The 24,079-nt window shown below is 36.7% G+C and overlaps 2 pseudogenes; one reads left to right on the forward strand and one right to left on the reverse strand.

Annotated features, from left to right (window-relative positions):
* Positions 1–3,089: 3,089 nt before the first annotated feature.
* LOC114052481 lies at positions 3,090–3,998 on the forward strand (annotated as a pseudogene).
* Positions 3,999–19,251: 15,253 nt separating this feature from the next.
* LOC114052148 overlaps positions 19,252–24,079 on the reverse strand; it is a 65,173-nt pseudogene continuing 60,345 nt past the window's right edge.

Here is a 24,079-nt window from a genome sequence, read left to right on the forward strand (position 1 = left end):
GAGAGCTTCTTTCAAGAAATTGTCAAGGAAAACTGCCCTGAAGTCCTAGAACCAGAGGGTAAAATAGGCACTGAAAGAATTTACTAATCAACTCAGGAAAGAGATCCCAAGATAAAAACTCCAAGGAACATCATAGCCAAAATCTAGAACTATCAGATCAAGGGAAAAAGCACTGCAAGTGGCCAGAAAGAAATAGTTCAAATATCAGGGAGCCACAATCAGGATTACGCAGGATTTAGCAGCTGCAACATTAAAGGATCAAAGGTCATGAAACATGACATTCTATTAGGCAAAGGATCTAGGACTACAAGCAAGAATGGCCTGCCTGATGAAATTAAATATAATACATTAAGGGAAAAAATGGTCATTTATTGAAATAGAAGGATTTCAAACTTTTAAGAGAAACCAAAAAAGGTAAAAAGGGAAAAGAAAATACAAAGGATTCAATGGAGCTAAACTGTTTACATCCCTAGATGGGAAGATGATACTTGCAATTCTTAAAAATTGTACTACTAATAGCACAGCTAGAATGAATGTCCACAGGCAGAGGGTATGGGTATAAGGTGATTGAAGGAAATGACATAAAAAAAACAAGGGATGAGAAACAGCAGTACGCTCCAGAAAGTGTGCAGTGCAGAAAGAAGGGAGAGGTAGAATGGGACAAATTATTTCACATAAAAGGGAGAAAAAGACTTATTACAGTGGAGAAAAAACATAGGAGGGTGGGCAATAGGCATCACTTGAGCCTTACTCTCATCAGTATTGGCTCAAAGAGGGAGTAATATACACAGTTAGTGACTACAGAAATCTCTCTTACCAGATAGGGAAGCAGGAGGGGAGGAGAATAAGTAGGGCAGATCGGGGAGGTGGTAGATAGAAGCAAAACACTGCTGAAGAAGAAAAAGGTGAAAAGAGAGAGAGGACAAACAGGAGAAAAATACGATAAAGAGAAAAACACAGTTAATAATCATAATGTGAATGTGAATGGGGTGAATTTTCCCATAAAATGGAAGCAGATACCAGAGTGGATGAAAAACCAGTACCCGACAATGTGTTGTTTACAAGAAACATACTTGAAGCAGAAAGACACACAGAGTAAAAGTAAGGGCTTGAGCAGAATCCATTATGCTTCAGCTGAAGCTAAAAAAAAAAAAGCAGAGGTAGCAATCCTGATCTCAGACAAAGCAAAAGCAAAAGTAGAACTAATTAAGAGACATAAGGAAGAAAACTCCATCTTGCTAAAAGGTACCACAGACATTGAAGCAGCATCAATACTAAACATATATGCTCCAAATAGTATAGCATCCAAATTCTAAAAGGAGAAGTTAAGTGAGTTAAAGGAAGAAATAGACATCAAAACTATAGCAGAGGGACCTCAACCATCACCTGTCAGATCTTGATAAATCCAACCAAAATATAAACAAGAAAGAAACTAAGGCAGTAAATAGAATTAGAAAAATTAGATATGACAGACCTTTGGTGAAAACTGAATGGGAACAGAAAGGAATATACCTTTGTCTTAGCAGTACATGGCACCTACACAAAAACTGACCATTTATTCAGACATAAAAACCTCAAAATCAGTGGATAGAGCTCTGGCCTTGGAGTCAGGAGGACCTGAGTTCAAACCCAGCCTCAGACACATAACACTTCCTAGCTGTGTGAGCCCTGGGCAAGTCACTTAACCCCAACTGCCTCACCAAAAACAAAATCCAAAAGAAAAAACCCTCAAAATCAAATGTAGAAAGGCAGAAATATCAAATGTATTCTTTTCAGGTCATAATATCATAAAAATTCATTTAACAAAAGGCAGTAGAAAGATAGATTAAAATTAATTGGAAACTAAATAATGCAATCCTAAAGAATAAGTGGATCAAAGAACAAATCATAGAAGCAGTCAATAATTTCATGAAAGAGAATGACAATAATGAGACAACATACCAACATTTATGGGATACAGCCAAAGCAGTACTTACAGGGAAGTTTACTTCTAATTTTTTTCATCAACAGAATAGAAAAAGAACAGATCAATGAATTGGGCATGCAAATCCCCAATTGAACACCAAATTGGAAATCCTGAAAAATCAAAGATGAAATTAATAAGATTAAAAGTGTAAATAACAAAACAAAAACAAAACTAAAAAAACTATTGAGCTAATAAATAAATCTAGTAGCTGGTTTTATGAAAAAAAAACAGATAAGCCACTGCTAATTTGATTTAAAAAAAGGAAGAAAATCAAATATCTAGTATCAAAAATGAAAGGATAAAATCACCACCAATGAAGAAATTAAAGCAATTATTAGAATATATTTTGCCCAATTATATGGCAATAAATCTGACAATCTGAGTGAAATCAATGAATATTCATGAAAATGTAAATTCTCAAGATTAACAGATCAGGAAATAGAATGCCTAAATAAACTCATCTTAGAAAAAGAAATTGAACAAGCCATTTACAAACTCTCTAAGAAAAAAATCTCCAGAGCTAGATGGGTTTTCAAGTGAATTCTACCAAAGATAAACATTCAAAGAACAATTAATTCCAATACTATATAAACTATTTGGAAAAATAGACAGAGTCCTACCAAACTCCTTTTATGGCACAAATATGGTGATGATACTTAAACCAGGAAGAGCTAAAACAGAGAAAGAAAATTATAGGCCAATTTCCCTAACGAATATCAATGCAAAATTTTGAACAAAATAACTAGCAAGGTGATTACAGCAATATAGCACATGGATTATATACTATGACCAGGTGAGATTCATACCAGGAAGACTGTGTTGGTTCAGCATTAGGAAAACCATCAACATAATTGCCCACCTCAGTAACAAAACCAACAGAAATCATATGATTATCTCAATAAATGATGAAAAATGTTTTGACAGAATGCAGCACTAGAGAACATAGGAATAAAGGGAGGGTTCCTTAAAATGATAAGCAGTTATCTATCAGTATCTATCATCAGTAAACTTTTTGGTCTGAGATATAGCAAGGGACTGTGTAAGCAGCAAGGAGGTCACCAGCTTTTGGCCCTCTCTCACTGACTTTCTTTCTCCAACTCCAACACCTTCCCCTTCTCTAACCATGAGGGAACAGGCCATCTCCTTCATCTTGGACGTGTTGGCCAGTGGCATCGCAGCTGCTATCTCCAAGACTGTGGTGGCCCCCACCTAGAGAGTTAAGTTACTATTGCAGGTGCAACGTGCAAGTAAACAAATTGCTGCAGATAAGCAATACAAAAGCATAATAGATTGTATAATCTGAATTCCAAAGGAACAAGGGGTGTTTTCTTTCTGGAGGGGTCACTTAGCAAATGTCATCAGATATTTCCCCACCTAGACCCTTAACTTTGCCTTTAAGGATAAGCATAAGCAGGTGTTTTTTGGGAGGAGTGGACAAGCACACCTCCAAAACTGTGTATTTTGCTGGCAGTCTTGCATCTGGTGGTGCAGCTGGAGGCATTTCTTCTGCTTTGTTTACCCCTTAGATTTTGCAAGAACCCTCTTGGCAGCTGATGCTGAGAAATCTGGCACTAAGAGAGAATTCAAAGGCCTGGGAGACTGCCTTGTGAAAACCACTAAGTCTGATGGAATTCATGGTTTGTATCAAGGTTTCAGTATCCCAGTGCCATTATCTACATATCTCAATATCATTATCTATAGAGAGTTTACTTTGGAATCTATGATACAGCAAAAGATATGATTCCAGACCTGAAGAACACTCATATTGTGATGTTAGATGATTGTGCAAACAGTGACTGTTGTAGCAGGTGTGATCTCCTATCCCTTTGTTACAGTAAGGCAGCAAATGATGATGCAGTCTGGGCACAAAGAAGGTGATACCATGTACACTAGAACAATTGACTGCTGGAGAAAGATTGCTAAAGATGAGGGTGGCAAAGCCTTCTTCAAGGGTGCCTGGTTCAATGTTCTTAGAGGCATGGATGGAGCTTTCATTCTCATCTTGTATGATGAATTGAAGAAAGTAATCTAAGTATATCCTAACTAAACAAGGAGCCAGTGAATACAGATCATATGGAATACTTAATCATATTTAGCATTTTGGACCATTGACTTTCAAAAAATTCCTGTTGTCTTTTTATCCAGGCCAGATCATGTTTGTAGATGAGCCAGGAAAAGCTCTCAGAAAAAGGGACTCATTTATTGTGATGCATTATTCACACAGTGGAAGTGATGATGATTCAGTAAATTGATTCTATTGGTTTTGGGGAAAATAACAGTTACTGTGGGTCCAAGGAGGCAGATCAACTTAGATCATCTAATTTAAATGCTCTTTTGTAGGACCATAAATTTGTGTTTAAGTATTTATTTTAAAAAAATTATGTCTCCCATTTGTACTTAAGTACTATATATATATATATTGTACTTAAGTACTATTTTGCAGAGTAGATTATTTGGCAGTTATGATGATCTGTGTTGGGCATTTTGCTATAAAACAATAAATACACAGAAGCCTCTAAGAAAAAAAAATAAAACCATCAGGAAACATTATCTGTAATGGGGATAAGCTAGAAGCCTTCCCAATAAGATCAGGAGTGAAGCAAGGATTCACCACTATTATTCAATATAGTACCAAAAATGTTAGCTATAGTAATAAGAGAAGAAAAAGAAATGGAAGAAATTAGAATAGGCATTAAGCAAACAAAACTATCACTCTTTGGAGATGATATAATGGAATACTTAGAGAACCCTAGAGAATCAACTAAAAAACTAGTGAAATCATTAACAACTTTAGCAAAGTTGCAGGATATAAGATAAACTCACATAAAACGTCAGCATTTTTTTTTATATGACCAACAAAGTCAGCAGCAAGATATAGAAAGAGAAATTCCGTTTAAAATAACTGTAAACAATATAAAATGCTTGGGAGTCTACCTGCCAAAACAAACCCAGGAACTATATGAAGACAATTATAAAACACTTTTCGCACAAATAAAATCAGGCCTAAACAATTGGAAAAATATCAATTGCTCATAGGTAGGCCAAGCCAATATAATAAAAAATGACAATTCTGCCTAAACTAATTTACTTATTCAGTGCCATACCAATCAAACTACCAAAAATTATTTGATAGAGCTAAAGAAAACAAGAACAAAATTCATCTGGAAGAACAAAAGGTCAAGAATCAAGTGAATTGATGAAAAAAATACAAAGGCCTAGAAATACCAGATCTCAAACTATATTATAAAGCAGTAATCATCAAAACTATCTGGTACTGGCTAAGAAATTGAGCAGTGGATCAGTGGAAAAGATTAGGTGCATAACACATGGTAGTCAATGATCATAGCAACCTAGTGTTACTCCAGCCTTTGGGATAAGACCTTATTATCTGACAGAAACTGCTGGGAAAACTGGAAAACAATAGGCACGAACTAGGTCTGTATCCCAAAGAAATCATTAAAAAGGGGGAAAGGACCTACATGTACAAAAATATTTATAGCAGCCCTTTTTTGTGATGGCAAAATATTGAAAACTGAGGGAATGCCCATCAATTGGGGAATGGCTGAACAAGCTGTGGTATATGAATGTAATGGAATACTATTGTGCAATAAGAAATGATAAACAGGCAGATTTCAGAAAAACCTGGAAAGACTTGTATGAATTTATGCCAAATGAAATAAACAAAACCAGGAAAACACTGTACACAGTATCAGCAACATTGTGTAATGATAATCTATGAATGACTCAGCACTTCTCAGCCATACAATGATCTGTGATGATTCCAAAGGACTCATGAAGGAAAATACTGCCACGTCATGATATGGAACTGATGGACTCTGAATGCAGATCAAAGCATATTTTTTCACTTTATTATTTTTCATGTTTTTTTCCCTTTTGATCTGTTTCTTCTTTCACACTTGTGACTGATAGATAAATACATTCTACGTGATACCACATGTATAACCTATATAAAATTGCCTACCATTTTCAGAAGAGGGGAGGGAGAAAAATTTGAAACTCAACATCCTGTGAAAACAAATGCTAAAAGTTGTCTTGACATGTAGTTGTAAAAAATACTAATTAAAAAGTAAGCTTTAACCTTAATAACTTTTTATTGACATAATCAAATTATTTTATCTTGCCCATTACTCAGCAAATAAACCAATATAAATTGGGTGTGCTTTGGCAAAACATTCTTTATTCAACCTTCCCAAGTTTTCTTATCTGCTATGTTAGCAGCTCAATTCAAGTTTTTAAAATGTTTATTAAATGACTACTATATGCTCACAATATGTGGGGCACAGTTCAGAGTAATTACTTGAGATCTAAGTAATGTAAGCTCCTTCAGGTGAAAAGGATGCTTTGAGGACACAAGCTGTGTTTCACTTTTCTCTTCTCTTATATTTAGGCCTGTGCTTTCCACATAATGACAAAATAACAACCTAGAGAAGAAAAGGAGAGAGAGAGAGGGAGAGGGCGGGAGGATAGAGAAAGGAATAGAGGGAGGGAGGGAGAGAGAGCGAGAGGGAGGGAGGGAGAGAGAGCGAGAGAGAGGGAGAGAGAGAAAGAGAGAGGGAGAGAGAGAGAGAGGGAGGGAAAAAGGTGGAGAGAGAGGGAAAGAGGGGGAGAGAGAGAAATGGATGAAGGAAAGCAGAAAGAGAAAGAAAGAAAATGGCATTACATATTTGTAACACCCTAGGGTATTAAGGCTTGGATTTTAATTTAGATCCTTAGTTAATAAACCATTTTGGCAGTATGAGTACACAAGATGACAGTTTACTATTTGCAGATATTAAAAAAATTATAAAGCTAAAACCAGGGATTACTATGTAGCTGCATTAACTGGCATTATTAATAGGTGTTTGTTCTATTGGATTAAACTGGATTTGACATCAGAATATCTGGATTTGAATCCTGAATCTCAATAACAACACTATTAACTTGGGCAAACCATTTTAACTTTTTGAGTCTTGGTTTCTGTAACTAAGAAATGAAGAAGTAGACCTGGATGACCTCAAATGTGGTTCCTGGCCCTAAAGCCTATGGCCCTTATACACCAACAGTGGGTAACTTACACCATCTGCTTTTCCAGTTCTTACTCCCAAGACACTGAGTCACCCTCACTAGGTACATTTTTTGATTTGTTCTAACTTCGACTATATTCTAGGGGCAAGACAATACAAAGATAGGCACCCTAAAGATTGGACACAGGCAGTTTTGCTAATGAAATTCACTTCTTTATTAAAAAGTCAAGCAAAGCTAGTATCAGAAGTGCAAATGAGTTTTTAAAAAATAAAAGATTGTAAAATGTTTACATCAAAAGCTTACATTCTACCAATTAATTCATACAACATAGTACATCTTTTCATAACATTTTACTACACTATTTCTAAGAGATTAACATTTATGTTGCTTCTCTCTGCCTATAATCTCTTTATCTTCCATGTCTCCCATTAGTCTCTCTCTTGGCTCTTTGATTATTTTACTCCTCCAAATCTTGCCAGTTCATTAGTATTCTTTTGCTATAATTGATTTGCCAACTAGACTGGACTCCATGATCAGCCACTTCAATGCCATCATCACTAATATCCTATGCCAATCTCTATACCTGTATTATTACTACCATCTACTTTATCCATTTCTATTCACAGGCTGAAAAACACTGCTAAAGAAGATGCTATCTCCAAGATGGCAGAATACTTTGATAGAGCTTGGAAAACTCTGGGCTCTAACATTTACTTGCTATATGACTTGGGAAAACACAACCAGGACACTGAGTCCTGGACCCTACCATTGCATTCAGATTTCATGACACCATTTGGGGTCGTATCAACTCTCCATCCCTGTCTCCAGATACTTTTATTTTGCTCCCTTTCCTTAGAGCTATTCCCTCTCATGGTATATCTCCTTTACTCTTCCAACTTGCTTTACTTTTCACATTCTCCTTACCTCCCACCACGCTCATCACCCTTTTCAGAATTTCCTTTTTTCAAGTCGTCGCCAGTGCTTCCACTTTGCCCCTTAGCCTATAGGTTCCATTGCCCTGTCATTCTGCTTCTCTTTCTCCCAGTTCTGAATCCTAGCCCACATAACCTGCCCTTTAACTCCTCAAGAAATACATTCTTTCTCTTCCTTTACTGCATTGCCTCTCCTTCATTATTCCTGGCTTGCCTCTGCCTTTCCCGTCAATCCCAAAAGCTTTTTTTTCCCCTCTGGACCCTCACTGACCCCCTCCTCTGGTGAGGCTATGGGGCCCTCCTCTCATCCTCGCCTTCTTGGACCATTGCTTGGAAGGAGATGGCTAGTATAGTGGAAGGGTGTCTTAACTGCAAGTAATTCTCAATCTGGTGTCAGAGTTGAATTCGGTCCAATGATCTTTTCCCCAAATTCAGTTTTCTGTTCCAGTCACTATATTTCCAGAAAGAGATTACAGAATTTTGAGGAAAAGGTACCCTGGAGAGTACATTTTAGGCTGGGGTAAAGCAAAGAATAAATGATATTTTTAATGATCCAAAAAGTCTGTGACTGTTGCTTTTATTTTTCTCTCAAACCCACCAATCAGCCCAAGAACCCAGCCCCTAGGGGTGGTGGCAGATAGGAGGTCAAATGCAAATGCAGGAATATATTGTATTCTCCAGGCAGCTTGAAGTACATGGAGGAAAACATTGGTTTTAAAGTCAAAGGTTTTGAATTCTGCTTTTGAATTCCTCAGCTCTGCTACTTTCTCACTGGGTCATCTTGAACAGTTTAGTTCCTCTCTCTGGCCATTAATTTCATCCTTTGTAAAGGGGGTTGGACTAAAATAATCTCTAAGTTTCCTTTCTATCTCTGAGTCCTGTAATCTCTACCGATCATTTGGAACTAAATAAAATCAGGTCCTTACATTGCCACACATATCCTCACTCCCTAACTGTACAAAAACACAAATGGAATGTTCCTTGAACGTTTTCCCAAAAACCATCTGGCACAGCTGCCAGTAAATTTATTTGTGATAAAGAACCATGGAGCTTCTTCTAGAAAAGCTAGCATTTGGGGCCAGAAAGAATTCTGCATGAGTACTCCTCTTATATAATTATACTGATGCATTACATAAAATTAAAAAAAAAAACCTGAGAAAATAATAGGGAAAGAATGTGAAACTCAAATATCAACCGTCCAATTTTCTATGTTTGTATTTCATATTTACTTACTAATGTTGGTACTTTGCTTTGTTTACATAGCTATTTTGTTCAGTCGTATCTGACTCTGTGACCCCATTTGTGGTTTTCTTGGCAAAGACATTAGAGTGGTTTGCCATTTCCTTCTCCAGTTCATTTTACAGATCAGGAAACTGAGGCGAACAGGGCTAAGTGACTTGCCCAGAGTCATATAACTAGTGTCTGAGGCCAGATTTTTGAAATCAGGAAGATAAATCTTCCTGACTCAAGGTCCAGCACTCTGTCCACTATGCCATCTAGCGGCCCCATGTATAATTACTGCTGTGCGTAGATAACACTTTAGAGAACTGGGTGGCACAGGGTGTTGGAACTTCAGTCAGGAAGACCTTAGTTCAAATTTGGCCTCAGATATTCATTAGTTGTGTGAGCCTGGGCAAGTCACACTTGACCTCTATCTGCCTCAGTATCTTCAGCTGTCAAATGGGAGTGATAATAACACCTACCAGGGTGTTGTGATGATAAAATTAGATAATATTTGTAAAGTGTTTTGCACACCATAAAGAACTATATAAATATATAGCTATTTTTATCTATGTCCAGAAGAAATTTTAGCTACTTAAAGCAACAGGGAGCTATAAGTAAGTAACAGCAACATTATTAAGCTTGCAAAGTAAAAGGCAAAAAAAAAAAAAGAGCAGGAAATAAATGGGGAAATACTAATCTGTGTATTACAAAACAATTCTTTTACAAAACACATAAAATGACTTTTCTTTCATGCTATGTCTCAAGAAAGGAAATTAAGGCTTATCAAACTGAAAAAAAAGAGCACTGACTTTTGTAGGAATAATCTTATGGAAATCATTGTTTACTCAGTTTTAATGTCAGAACTCAAAATACTAGTGAAACAGCAAAATCAGTACATCCTTCTTAACTTTCTTTTTGGTCCAGACCTGTAATTTCATCAATGTGAGGATCTCCCAGGGTGGGAACTACTTCCATCAATGCAGATCAAAAACTTATCTGTAACTTGCTTTTATAGAGTTGCCATGGATACTGAGAGATTAAGTGGCATGATGATAGCATGTGGCATAGTTAATATTTCATAGGCAGGGCTGCATCCCAGGTCTTCATGACTCCAAAGCTACCCCTCTAACCACTATGCCCTTCTTCCATTCTCCTGACAAAAGAAGGGGCTACCTAGTGAGTTCCCCATTACTGAAAGTCTTTAAACTAGGTGGTATCAGATTAAAGAGTTTCTTATTTTCCTCTAACATCAATAGGGACTCATTCCTTCCTTTCTCTTCCCCTCTTTTCTCCCCACTCCCCTCCCTTCCTGTCTTCTCCCTTCTCCTTCTCTTCTCTTCATTGCACTGGCCTGTGATTTCATTGGTGTAGGGAGATCCAATTAGTAGAAAGTGCTTCTACTAACGCATATGTCAGAAAATGCTCTGTAGCATAGTTCTATAGCCTTAAGAATGTTGCCTTGGAGCTCTGAAGTTGTCAATTACCCAGGGTCACATAACTAGTATATGGCAGAGGACAGGACTCGAACCCAGGCCATTCTGACTTTGAAGTAAGCTGCCAATCCATTCTGCCATGATGTGACATTTTGTTGTTGTTGTTGTTAAAAACAGTAGTTTGTTACTTTTTGTAATCAATAGAACTTTATAAATCTCCAGCCTCATCATATAACCTTTTTGAGTACATCTATTACATATGAAACTTCATTTAAAAGTGAAATATCATTTCTAGCTAAGAATAGAGACATTATACAGGTGAAAAGAAGCAATATCAAGTATCTTGACCCCAGGTGGGTTTTTCTTTTTTCCTATTTCAGGTGCCTCTCAACTTCAGACTCATTTTAGGTTAGAAAACAAGAAAGCTGCTCTTGTGAACTCTAATCTCACAGTAAGACCAGTTTTAAATTATATGATGTACCTACTTTACCAGTTTAAATTTTAATTAGTATTTTAATACACTAATCTTTAACAAATCTTTATCTGAAATGTCTCTTAGGGTTCATTATTTTATCATTTTACCAATATGACTAGTAAATCAGAGGGAGAATTTGTGATGTCATCAATGTATATACAACCACTGAATTAAAGGGAAAGAAGGGACAGAAATAATAATGGAGTGCCCCTTCCCCCCCCTTTTTTTTACAAGTCTCTTTATTTTACAGTTACTATACCAAGAGGGCCCTTTCTGAAATTTTTCTTTGCATACTAAAGATTAAACTTATGATACCGTACAATAATCATAATGAAAGAGATGTGTTGTGTGATGTAGGGGTTCTTCACCTTTTTTGTATATGTCCTGGACTCCTGTGGAATCTGGTGAAGCCTATAGATTCTTCCTCAGAGTAATATTTTTAAGTGCATAAAATAAAATACATAAGATTAAAAGGAAATCTACTACATTGAAATAGTCATCAAAATGTTAAAAAAAATTCATGGACCCTAGACTAAGAACCCCTCATATGAGGCAAATATATGAAGAACTACCTATCTCTTACCTTACATTATTAACTTGCATTATCTTATATTATCTCCTAGACCTTATCACTACATATGTGAGTGTTAGCCATCTTTTCAGTTTCCTCCTCCCTCCTTAACACACTTTTCTATATCCTTTGTCTTGTTTCAATACTTAGCATAGGATCATGAATTCAGAGCTAGAAGGGATATTGGAGATCATATGGTCCAATATTATCTTTTTTTATGGATTAGAAAACAGAGCATGGGTGTCAAGTTACTCGTTCAAGGTTCCATAGGTAAGAAAAGACAGATTGGGTTTTAAATTTGGGTTTTCTGATTCCAAAGCAATATATTTTTTAATATTCTTTTTTTTTTCCAGTTCCAAATTCTCTTCCTTCCCTTTCCCCACCTCATTAGAAAGCAAGAAAAAACAAAACTGATTACAAATATGTATAGTCATGCAAAACACATATTTGCATTAACTATGCCAATACATTTTTTCATTAACTCACTGGGCTGCCTCTGGGATTCATCATTTCATTGATTGCTTCCTTCAGTGATGCAAACTGTAAGCTCTCATACCTGAGCAGTCTTCTAGAATTGTTGTGGTTTAACAAAAATTGTTTGATGTTTAAATTTCTCTGGTGTTGGGGTTATCTCTCTTCACACTTATCTAGGTTAGGCCTAAGATGATAGACATAGAACCTGTTTGCCAGGCACATACTCAATATCTTTCCAGCTTGGTAGGATGTGCTAGAGCTTATACTCCACTGGCACAAATGTTATGAATTTCACAATTCATCAGAGAAGTGTCCTAGGGAATGATCTTTTTATATTAAACTCAACCAAATCATAGTTATTTCCTATCTAAAAATTCCAGATCAGTTTCTGTTGAAACATTGTTTTTCCTGTCTTCATAGCAATGCAATTTATCACATTCTTTCCCTTCACTTCCTTCCTTTCTCTTTCTCCCTTTCTTTCTCTCTGTCTCTGTATGTTTCTCTTCTCTCTCTCCCTCCCTCCCTTTCTCCATTCTCTTTCTCCCTGTCTCTCTTCCCCTCTCTCTTTCTCTGACTCTCTCTCTCTCTCCTTCTTCCCCTTTCCTCTCTCATGCAAAGTAAACCCTTTCTAATTTGCTTCTTATATGTGGCACATTCTTCTTTTACTTCCTGACCCAAGTAAGGATTCTGCTCTTTTTAAATTATTGAAGATCTATTTCCATTTAAAAAATTAACAAAAAAAACCAAAACAAAGCAAACAACTTCATTTTCTCTGATAAGGTAAAGATTTAGAGGTGTCAAGTCCTTCTAAATTTTTTCTAGTGAGAGATACAAGACAGTGCTTTGAAAATAGAGAATAATTACTTGACTGTTACAGAAAAGACAAACATTCTACAGTATATGCAAATGACTGTAAATTCTACCTGTACTCCATACCTGCTGGAGCCTGCTCCTTCAGGTGTGTATCCTTCTCATTAGTGGGTCTTGTGGCCAACCCCAGACCCCATCCCCCCAACTCTTCTTACTTCATTAATACCTTGCCAGTCCTACCAAGCTTTTCTCTGTCTTAGCAGCTTTCATCTTCTTTTCCTGGAGTTCTTCTTGTGTTCTTCTACTTTCTGAAGCAAGTTCCTTCATCTCTTTAGGCCCCCAATCTCTTCCTCTGCAAAACGAATGAGTTGGACCTGGATGATTTTTAGAGGACTTTTGATATACAAATATGCTATAGTTTTATGAGCATGTATGTACTTAATGTTGTTGAATATAAATACAAATATTCGGGTGTTTTTAATTTCTTCCATTGGTTTCATATGGATTGCATCCCAGAATAAATCATGACAACTCTCAACTCTGGCATGATTAAAAACAATCTTTTCTATTTGCCCATTGTCCAACCCAAGTGCAATTCATTAATTACAATGACAACTACAATCCAGGAGATGATGGTTTTTTAAAATTCATATGACTAAGTGGACTCAATTTTTGTAATGAAGTCATGGAGAATTGAGCAACCTCCACAGTTATGCAAACTTGTTTACTCACATTCTGATCTACCTGCCTCTCTGGCAGCTTTAGCCTTTTCCTGAACTAAATGAGGAAAGAGAGAGGAGGGACGGGAAGAAGGAGAGGGAGAAGGAGAGGTGAAGAGGAGGTAGATGGGGGGTATGGAAAGGGAGAAGGAGAAGGAGATGGAGGAAGGAAGGAAGGCAGGCAGGGAGAAAGGAACAAATATCACTGGCTTGCTATAAAGCATCAGGGCCAGAATATGTTATGTTTTGTTGTTGTATCTTTACCATCAACCATGAAGCCTTACTTGCATAATAAATGTTTGTTGAACTGTGTTTTGTAGAATCAAATGCTACAGTTTGTATCAAAGGGCTTTGCAACCACTAAAGTTAAGTAAATGTTAGCTATTAGTTTTATCATGTCCTGTTTGTTGACATCCTTTATTTTACTGATGTTATTTTTAAAATATTACTTCATTTCTTCATATATCCTCGTATCTCTCCTGCCCAAAGAGTTTTTTAACAAAGAAAAAAGAAAGGCAGCTTAGCAAAACTAAAAAGCACATCAATCAAGTCTGATGTGATATATTCCACTTCCATAGTCCCCCATCTCTGCAAATAGTGAAGGAGGTACATTCTCACACCATATTTCTTCTTTGGGGCCAAGCTTTCTTATTATAATTATATTGTAATTTATTACCCTCCATAGGGTTGTTTTTGTTATTGCTGTTGTTGTTTGCATTGATATTGTTCTTTTGCCTATTACTCTCCTGGCCCTGCTTACTTCACTTTATATGAGTTCCTATGACTTTCTCTTCATCTTTTCATAATTTCTTACACAGTACAGAAATAGTCCATGAAACCAACTTGTTCAGCAGTTCCCCAATCACAGGGCATCTATTTAATTTCCAATTCTTTACTACTACAAATACCGCTGCTGTAAATATTTTGGTGGACACGGGGACTTATTATCAATGACATCCTTATATGGGATCTCTGTGTCAAAGGGTATGAACTTTTGCAAGTTGCTTTCCAGAATGGTTGTACCAATCCACAGCTACACCAGTTATATATTAATATGCCTGTCTTTCCACAACTCAACATTGACTATTCCTATCTTTTGTCATCTTTGCCAATTTGCTAGTTGTAAAGTGAAACCTCAGACTTATTTTATTTGTATTTTTAATGATTTGTAGAAATCTCATTTGATTATTGTGAGTTATTACTATTATTAAACTAATATTAATAAATAATGGGGACAAAACCAGGAGACATGGTGTGATCTGGTGGAAAGAATGATGTATTTAGAGTTAGAGGAGCTGCATTCAAATCCTACTTATAGCGCTTACTACCCCTGCAACTTTGGCAAAACTCTGGGAGTAATGTCTCTATCTGTATAACTAGAAGTCTAGATTAGTGGGTCAAACTCAAATAGAAACAGGGACAGTATTTTATATATAAGAATCCCAGCTGGCTAGATATTGGCAGTTTTAAAATATAAAGTTATTTATGCTTTATTTTTTTTAAATTTTATTTTGTTAAGTACTTCCCAACTACATTTTAATCCAGTTCAGGCCACAATCAGGAATATTGGGTGGGCCATATGTTTGTTGCTTCTGTAATGACCTCCAAAGTCACAACAACCCTGTAAGGTAGGTTTTATTATTATCTATTTTTTTAACAACTGAAGAAACTGAGGCAGATGCAGGTTAAGTGTGATTTGCTCAGAGTTGCACAGCTTAAGTATCTGAAATCACAGTTGAACTCAGGTCTTCCTGACTCCAGAACCACTACTCTATGCACTGTGACACTTATGTAGGTTGAAATGGACTGTAATAAGAAAGGTTCCTGCTGATTTATATCTCTAAAGCTAGAAGAAAATGTATATGGAAACTCCTAAGTTCTAGATATTAAAATTAATCATCATTATAACTGTCAAAATTTGGTATCATATGACCCAAAGTATTGCCTACAGGTTTAATAAAACAAATGTAAAACAGATATTTTCTCTATAATCATTTAATCTCTTATTTATACAATGATGTCTTTATTTTTAAATATTTAGCTTGTTTCTGGCTTTTGTCAATTATCTTATTCTCTGGCCAGGCCTCTTTGTTGTACTTTTTTGGAGGTAACATTCTTGTTGGAACCCATAACAAGGGTATCTTGTCCGACTAGTAAATCATCTATTTTATACATCATTCAAAACACTTGCCATAAGAATGGGATGTGGTCTGGTCTGTGTGTATCTGTGCAGGGGTGGGAGGTGGGGATCCCGAAATTGAAAAATTTCATCCCCAGGCAAATTGTTTTTCTAAGTTCTAATGTTTGTTGAGGCTTTTTTTCTGGACTTCTCAGTTCCTCAGAGTTCTTTAAGTGATAATTAGCTTCAAACTATTGGTAAGCAAACTCATTTTCAGAGTAACAATAATCCATGTAAGTCTAAGAAGGTTTTGCACTGGGACTTACATATTTTTTAGGGTCAAACAATTAATTATTAGAATCTATTCTTGTTGTGTTTTGATGAAGGGCAGACAGCACAAAGCTCTAAGATCTGTACCTCTCCAGGTACCTGGGGACATACAACATGATACTGAATGCCTGGAATGATTTTCAATACTATAGGCATTATTCTTCAGAATGCTTTCAAAACCCAAGAACCTCTGTATATTTGCATTCCCAGTCTATTGTTCTCTATTTTGTTTCTTTGTTGAGACTTAACCATTGCAGATTCCATTTTTGCTATATAGGTCATAAATTTTGCTCTCATGATTCTCATTTCTCTTTTAAATCACTCAAAAATACTTATGTTGTGATTCCATGTTCTCCTCAAGGTCCCCAAGGTCCTCTTTCTCAGCAAGTGTTGTATCATTTTCCTTTGTTTTATAGTATTTATTTATAAATACCTGAACTCATTTACTGGATCTGGAGGTCATATTTCCTTCTCTTGTTACTATTTTTTTTCTGTCAATTTATCTGTTTATGTTCAAAGTTTTTGAGATATTGTCTTCCTGAAATCTTCAGCACTTTCAAACTTTTCTCTCCCTTACTTTCCTTATCTTTACCTCCATTCTGATTGTGGGTTCCTTGGAGGCTAGATCTGAAAAGCATTTCAGCCTCCACCCATGTTGAACAATTAATAGTTCACCAGCCTTGATTTCTGCCCCAATTGTGGGTTTGTTTTTTTTTTTTTTGGCGTGGTTAGAGCTGTGTTATGAATTTTCCCTCAGGCTTGGTACAGGGTTACACTCCCAGTGTCCTGTTCTGGTGGCCTGTTGCAGTCACCTGTTCCTCAGTTCTTTGGTTCAGTATCAGAAGTTCAGAGTATATTTTCCCAAGTGCCAGCAGTTCAGAGCTTTAAAGCACTGGTGCTTCCAGCATACAACCCCTGGCAGGTTATTACTCTTGAAGCACTGTGACCAAGCTGGTTGTCAAGGAACAAGCAAATTTCTGAACTAGGGACTCCATGGCACTGGAAAGAGGGATTGGTCACTAGGGTGTATGAGTGGGTTTTAATGTAAGACTATCATGTCTTTGGGTCTGCTAGTGGAACCTCACTGTAAGTGGTGTGGGAGATGAGGGAGGGGTGCTGAGTGAGTTCAGGGACAGTGAGCATCATCAGTTCTTTATTTTTTGTTTTTACCTTGTGGATTCTGGATGTCTTAGACCATAGAAAGAGCTGAAATTGCTTTATTGTTGGCTCTAACATCTGTTTTGGAAAGATCTTAGATCTTGTGGAAATTGAAGAAAATATCTAGTCTACTATCTTGTTGCTCACATGACCTGGAAGCCCAAATAAGATCTTTTTTGATCCTCATAACAATACTGGGAGACAGGTACTACTATTATCCCTGTTTTACAGTTGAGGAAATTGAGGCAGAGGTTAAGAATGACTTGCCTGGGTCACATAGCTAGTAAATTAACAAGGTCACATTTGAACTCATGTCTTGCTGACTCCAGACTCAGCTCTCTATCCACTGCCTCACAAAGTGGCACAATTAATGCTTAATGTAAACCTATTACCATTAGTGGAAAAACATCCAATGTTTATCTGGCAAGACATCAATTTTGTATATGAAAGACAGCAAAGCAAATAATTTCTTGTATCTATCACCCTGATGTCTAACTTGCTCCTTATGTGTACTTGTAGTTTTCTGTAAAGATCCAGTTCAATGTGACTTCTACATCTCATACTTGGGACCTTTACCCACAGAAAACCCTACTTTTTTACCAGTCTTTTTGTAAGCATCATGAAAGGGTTTCAAATAAACTAGCAGAGTTAAAATCTTTCATTGTTATGCTTAGATCTGCATATTTCAAGGATGAAGGCATGAATGTTATTAGTGTTGGGAAAGGTCTTCATGGTGTGCTTGGGAAGACAGGAAAGATATGTGGCTGACAAAACATTTGGCAGTAACCTTTGTGTTAATATTTATTTTGACATCCTCTTTTCTATGTAAATTCTTTTGCTTCACTGGAGGGAATATAATGAAATGGAGCCTTTTACTGTGAAGCAAGTTTTGGTTAATGAGAATGAGCAAAGGCATCTATTCTCAAAAGAACTTTAATGCCTTGTTTCTTTTTTCCCCTCTGTTATTTTATTCATGTCTGATAAAACTGCTGTTTGGGGAAATGGGAAGAGCAAAAACAATTGATTTGCTGAGTAACAATACGCAAAGAAAACTAAATGTGTCTAGTTTTAAATCTATGACTAGGAAGACAGACATCAGAGTACGGTGGAAAGGGTCCTGCTTTTGAAGTTAGAGGATCTAGGTTCAAATTCCAGTTCTGGGCAAATCACTTAACCTCTTTCTGCCTAAGTTTCTTCATTAATAAAATAAAGGGGTTGGATGAGATGACTTTTGACATCCTTTCCAGCTCAAAATCTATGATCTTGTGAATTCAGCCACTCTCAGTCTTCTTAAAGTTCAAAACTTTGTGACCCCAGGAGGTAATAATTCACCTGAGATAAATACAAAGCTTTAATGAGAAGAAGTTGTAGGTGTTTATAGGATAACCTGAGGATGGGCAAAGGTAGCACTGGTAAGTGAGAGCTATGTCCATTACTGGTGCTCTGACCAGAGCTTCTCAATATTCCATCCATCATTAGTTACCAGTTAATTTCAAAGGCTTACCTGGTTTGAGGTTTAATTCAGCTGTTACCACCCTGTCTTTGTCCCCATAATTTGTATGGGTGTGGTATAATGGTAAAGAGGGCCTATTTGGAGCCAGAAGACCTGGGTTGATGTCAACTCCAGTTGTGCTACTTGCTACTTGTGTGAATTCAATGACCATTTCCTGCTTTATTTTCCCATCTTTAAAATGGCAAAGTTGGGCTAAATTACTTCTGAAGTCCTTTCTGGCTCTAGGTTTGTGAAAGTCTGGGTTCCCATAAAGAATGTCAATTTTATAACTTGCACTGCTAGTATCTCCAGAACTATTCCTCCATGTTCCCCTCTCACCAGTCCCCCTCAACATTCTTCATCCTGATAATCCTAAGACTTAAGTGAAATTTTAAAAAATACTTCATGAGGAAAATCTTGGGCATTAGACTAAAACAAAACACACATCCAATTCAATGGAAAATGTCTTGAGTTACCTCCCACAATGAAGATCTGTTCTTACAATTTCAACATATACAAAGGATTATGTAAGATTATTTTAATGAAGTTTATATTCAGATTACAGTTAAGCAGTGCAGGCATTAAATTACTTCATTAGACATGGGTTTGACATCTAAGGAAACATTTCCAAAGACAAGAAAAAGTTCACAGTACAAGCAAACTGACTACATCTATTTGGTTGTTAACGTATGCGGAAAATGTCAAGTAAATCATTAATAGAAATAAAAAGCAAAACAACTGGTCCTCTCACATTTTTTTTCAAATGGTTCAAACTCTACAAGAAGCATCTACTAAGAAAAACTCACGACTGTTCTAATGCTTGAGAGATCTTGGGTCAAAATCTCCCACTGTCAGTTGGAATGTGATTCACTGTGTTCACATGAGCATCAAAAGGCAAAGGAGTCTTTCAGAATAAAGCAAATATTCTAGATGTTGCTTATTACTGCTAATGTGACTAAATGTTTATTTTACTGTTTTTCTTTTTTTAATCAGGAATATAATCATGCTGGGTGTGAAATTTTTCATGGTGTTGGATAAGAGCTACTTGGCCATCGAAGATACACAGCTCCATCTCCTGTGGCATTCTTAGGAGTTCTTCTCAGAAATCTTGATTGTGACAGTCTTGACTTCAGTATATTCATGGAGACCATATTCTCCCCTAGAGGTGAAAAAATCCAAAACAACATTTGGGATACCATTTTCCATAAAGTATAGTCAGTGCCTCAGTATGAATTTAGCACTATTCATTAGGGTAGGTATGAGACTGGGTGGGGGTAATGATAGAGAGTAAGTCTTAGAGTCAGGAAGATCACATTTCAAGACTGCTTCTGACTCATGCTAGCTGGGTGGCCATGGGCAAGTGCTCCCAAGAAACACTTAAAGGGAATAAATTAGAGCTGAGTTGATTATCTGAATCAAGTGGAGTATATTTCTACATTGGAAGTTTTTCAATTTTCACAAAATTACAGGTATGGACCAAAGAACATTGGGATAGTGTTTTGAGAAGTGATTTATCTTCTCAGAAGCATCAAGTGCTAGGTGTACTGTCTGACCTAATATGCCCCTCTGCCTTTTTTGTATTTTGTATTTTGCTGGGCAATGGGGTTAAGTGACTTGCCTAGGGTCACACAGCTAGTGAGTGTCAGGTGTCTGAGGCCGCGTTTGAACTCAGGTTCTCATGACTCCAGGACTGGTGCTCTGTCCATTGTGCCACCTAGCTGTCCCCAATATGCCCTTTTGTAAAAAGCCATAGAGAAATCAGTTTGGGGCTTTTAAAGAGAAATTAGGGGGTTTTCATACTAACACTCAGATTACAACCAGGTATTATAAGTACTTATGCTTCTTTAGATACAGGATTGACATTTCAGGAAATGTTTTCAAAGGAAAGATGTAGTTTCCAGGACTAAGCAGTTGGTAGGCCCAATGGACTCTGTGAGGCCTCTAGTAGTAGAGTATTATGTTCTAGTACCATATCTTAGAAAGAACGTTGTTAAACTAGAAAGCACCTTGAGCTTGGTGATCAATATGTTAGAAGGGGTCAAGATCATGCCAAACTAACTTGTTAGCTAAACTTCTCAAACTTCCCAAACTTCCCATAAAATTCCCAGAGGAACTTATGAAGTGGCACAGTAGCTTGAGCTTAAACCTAATTCATAACAAACATTTCTCCTGTAAGTTCTTATTCAAGAAATTACATATATATGTATATGCATATGTGTGTATGTGTGTATGTATATATATATGTCTATGTCCTGTCACCCCAACTAGTTTGTAATTTCCACAGAAGAAATGTTTCTTCACAACTTCTCTTATGTTAGTACAGAGCTAACTACTTTCTTTACTATAAGGAGGCCACAGACTTAATATGATATTTAAAAAAATTAATAAAGCACTGTTGAATAATAAACCTAAGAGAACTGGGACAAATTGATTTTTAATATTCTGTTCATAATACAGGCCACTATACGAAGTTTGATCACATATGATTTGCATCTTATGATGTGCTAATTATTTTCTTACCATGACAATTTGCTTTCTATTTTCTGCATGAGTAAAATAATTTTTGGTAAATTGAAACTGACTGCAGTAAAGTCTGAGATGACTGAAGTGATTTTGTAATCAGTTTACTTTTAAAAGGTAGTTATAAAGGTTTCATAAGGACCTAGGATAAAGGGTGAAGGTTCATGAAAAGCTACTTTGAGAACAGTCATAGTAGAAATAATAACAATTAATAAAAATCATAGCTAGCATTTATGTAGTACTTTTAAGTTTTAAAATGGACTTCACAAATATTATCTCATAACAAACCTGGGAGGTAGGTGCTATGAATATCCTCATTTTATAGATGAAGAATCTGAAGGAGAGAGAATTTAAGCAACTTTTGTAGGAGGGCCAAAGGATCTGGGTTAGGACAGTAGGTATATGTCCCGTACTTCCTCTGTTACCTTAAAGGAGTCACTTAACTTCCCTCAGCCTCAGTTTCTTCATATGAAAAATAAAAATAGGACTTGAAGTCCTCTAAAGCTCTTTTTATATATTACCCTCATATTCTTCTCCCACATCCCCACTCATCCTAAAATTTGACTCTGGGATATAAATATAAGGGATCACAGATTTAGAATTAGAATGCACCTTGGGAGTCATTTCATGTGACTCATTCATTTCATCAATGAGAAAAATGAGGCCCAGAAAAGCTAAGTTGTCAAAAGTTCTATTGTTTTCTAATGGCAAAGCTGGAATTTGAACACGGTTCCTCTGATTCCAGAGCCAGAGGCTTTTTTTGTTTGTTTGTTTGTTTTTTTATTTTTACATGCTGCAAGGTCAATTCAAGTGAATTCACTGTGATAGCTTTGATTAAATTAAAGATGAATACAAAACTTAGTCATATGAATGAACCTTGGAGATCCATTCATCTGCATGGTGATTTGACTTACATATACTTCTTGTTCAGTCTTTTTCAGTCATGAAATGAAAAATGAGGGTGGGGGGGGTAAAGTCAGGGAAGAACTGGCCCTTTCATCAGTCTAAGGAACTCCTGGAAGACAACTACCCTCTACTGCTATTAATGGGCAGCTCCTTCGTAACTTGGAGTTAGCTGTACAGCTCCCCAGGGCCCTTTCTTGTAATCATGAGTTTACATAGAAACAAAAGTTGTATTTTTTGTTTTAATGAATATGAGTATTCGGTCCCTATCTTTTGTCCAGAAATAGTATGTGTGTATATATGTACATATCTACATGGCCGCTAGGTGACGCCTTAGTGCACAGAATGCCTGGAGTCAGGAAGACTCATCTTGAGTTCAAATCTGGCCTCAGGTGCTTACTATCTTTGTGACCCTGGGCAAGTCTCTTAACCACATTTGCCTCAGTTTCCTCATGTGTAAAATGAGCTGAAGGAGGCAATGGCAAATCACTCCAGTATCTTTGTTAAGAAAACCCCAAATGGGGTCATGAACAGTCAGAAACGACTGAAAAAAGACTGAACAAACATATGTACACTCATATAAGTTCACATAAATGAATATGTATATGCAATATCTATCCATACATATCTATATGCATGCGTGTAAAATATAAATGTTTTTATATTTTCATACTAAGGGGAAAAATCTAAAATTCCATGAGCCATTTTGAAAATGGATGAGAAATACAGGTATATGTTAAATTAATGACTCAAGATATTTTCTAAGAATCTAGGAGCACAGAGATGTCTATAGTAACACGGAAATAAATCTCCAACGCATATTAAAATCGGCTGGAGATACCACAAAAAAAATGCCAAAAAACCTTACTTACAATTCTCGCCCATTCCCAGACATCTTGAATCCACCAAAAGGACTCTGAGCAGAAACCACACTATAGCAGTTCACCCTGAAAAGGCAAAAACATTTTATACTTATTTCAACTGATCCAATAAAGCATTTATTTGGTGTAAATTATGTGTGAGGTTTACTTGTTTTTATTTTTTAATTTTTTTTGTGGACTTGTGATTTCTTTGGTTATAAGTAGTCACTTTGAACACCCAGTGAGGAAACTCCTGCTGGCAATGCACATTGCTTTGCAACTTAGAGTTTTAGAGAGTTGTCTGTGTCCCTGAAAGGTCAAGGTTACCTAGCAATTATGTCAGAGGAGAGACCTGAACCCAAGCCCTCCTCACTAAATACATGCTATACTGCCTTTTTGTGAAGTTGAGAGTAAATGGTTAACCCAAACTTCACATATTTAGTTGAATCGACAGGTCATTTAACTCTTTAGGTATTATTTACAAAGCAATTTACATTTTTTTCCACTTTTTTGGCTAGGTAGGGGTTAAGTGATTTGCCCAGGGTCACACTGCTAATAAGTGTCAAGTGTCTGAGGTAAGATTTGAACTCAGGTCCTCCTGACTCCAAGGCCAGAGCTCTATCTACTGGACCACCCAGCTGCCCCCTCGTAATTTACATTTTTATGGGCAGCTAGGTGTCCAGAAGACCCCTTTGTGAGTTCAAATCTGGCCTCAGATAACTATATACAACAGCAACAACAACTAGCATCAGCTTGCATATCCCAAGTCCTATTAAGAGATTCATGGTTAGTTTTGGAAAGCTAAGAGTGGAGTGCAAGTTTTGTCATTTTCTACCAACCCTGGAAGCATCTCAGTATGGGCCTAGTGACAGACTGTCTGTCACCCAAGCACCAGCCTCTCTAAGGTCAGAAAGAACAGTGTCCACAAAGTGATCCTTCTCCCCTTTCCCCACCCCCTCCATTTTATTAAGCCAAGACACATGCAAAATGACCACCTAAATAAATGAATTGAGGGAGTGCTTACATCAAAGAAATGTTCTAAATAGCTGGCAACAATTAAGCTCACAA

Source organism: Vombatus ursinus, unplaced genomic scaffold (genome assembly GCF_900497805.2).
Source record: "Vombatus ursinus unplaced genomic scaffold, bare-nosed wombat genome assembly UNPS02014807.1, whole genome shotgun sequence".
In the NCBI taxonomy this organism is placed as follows: domain Eukaryota; kingdom Metazoa; phylum Chordata; class Mammalia; order Diprotodontia; family Vombatidae; genus Vombatus; species Vombatus ursinus.